This window comes from Haplochromis burtoni, unplaced genomic scaffold (genome assembly GCF_018398535.1).
Source record: "Haplochromis burtoni strain Fernald_Lab_line unplaced genomic scaffold, NCSU_Asbu1 Contig_386, whole genome shotgun sequence".
NCBI classification, from domain to species: domain Eukaryota; kingdom Metazoa; phylum Chordata; class Actinopteri; order Cichliformes; family Cichlidae; genus Haplochromis; species Haplochromis burtoni.
Genome location: NW_024582747.1, coordinates 51 through 1,573, shown reverse-complemented (window position 1 = coordinate 1,573; position 1,523 = coordinate 51).

The window sequence follows — 1,523 nt, the reverse complement described above, 5'->3', positions numbered from 1 at the left end:
ATGAAATTCATTTTCTAAAATGCACTTTTATTTTCACACCAGACATAACGGCACCCAAACCTGCCAAAACGTTCTACTTTTGTCTCATCAGTCCTCAGAGTATTTTCCCAGAAGTCTTGGGGAGCATAATCATGAGCCTTTATGTCTCTTTTAATAAACGTGGTTTTCGTCTTGGAACCATTTTTGCCATGAACACTGACATTAGCTGAGGCAAGAGAGGCCTGTAGTTCTTTGGATGTTGTTCTGGGGTCTTTTGTGTCGTCTTGGATGAGTCGTGCCTGTGCTCTCACAGTAATGGGATGGTTCACCACTGTTTCATGTTTTCACCATTTGTAGATAATGGCTCTCACTGCGGTTCCATAATTTTAGAAATGGCTTTATAGCCTTTTCCAGACTCAGAGATCTCAAATACTTTGTTTCTGATTTGTTCATGCATTTCCCTGGATTGTGGCATGATGTCTGGCTTTTGACGATCTTTTCGTCTACTCCACTTTGTCAGGCAGCTCATATTTAAAGGATTTTTTTTGATTGAGAAAATGTAGCACTTTTTCACACAGGACCATGTGTTTTTTTGTTGGTGGTGGTTTTTCACCTTGATTTAAAAACTGCATTTTGTGATTTCGTGTGTTATCGTCATCTTAAATTAGTTCGATGTTCTGAAACATTTAAGTTTGACGAACATAAAAATAAAACAGGAAATCAGGAAGGGGGCGAACACTTTTTCACACCACTGTAATGACAAATGTTGTTACTGACAAATCTGTTACTATCGTAAACAGGAATGACGCTGTAAACTCATATTTGCTTTAGAATTAGAATTACAGCCTCTCTATATGAATGCTATATGGTAATTACAATATTGTAATAATGTAGGATCTTTATCTTACAATATTAGGCACCTTGAGGTGACTGTTGTTATGATTTGGTGCTACATAAATAAAACCGAATTCAATTAAATTAGGCAGGTGGTCATCATAAATACATTTAGTGCAAAGATATGTAGGAAATGGAAATGACCTGAGATATGAAGATAAATATTAAAGCTGCAGAACTGCTTACATTAATATCTTTTTTCAATGCATATAAGAAAAGGATCTGATCTGTAACTGTCCATGATTACAAAAAATTTGTTATCTTACTAAATAACACAGAAGTCACTTAGTTTTAAAAATAACAACACTACAAATTGTTTTCCGAATTTTGGTCAGTTTGAAACCGTAAATCAGAGGATTCATAATAGGAGGAATGACAAGAAACTCTATTGCTGCAAAGTTTTGAAGGGTCTGAGGCAACTCTTTCGAACCCAGTCGCATATTTATAATGTCCAAAAGCTTTGTCACAGCAAAAGTAAATAATGAGACGAGATGTGGGACACATGTTTGCATGAACTTTGCCCTGTTTTCTATAGACCTGACACATGTTTGAATGATATACAGATAGGACCAAACTATAAAAACACCGTAAAGAAAATAAATACTTATTGTAATATTTGCAGATATAGCATTGATTGCAGTTTGTGCTGG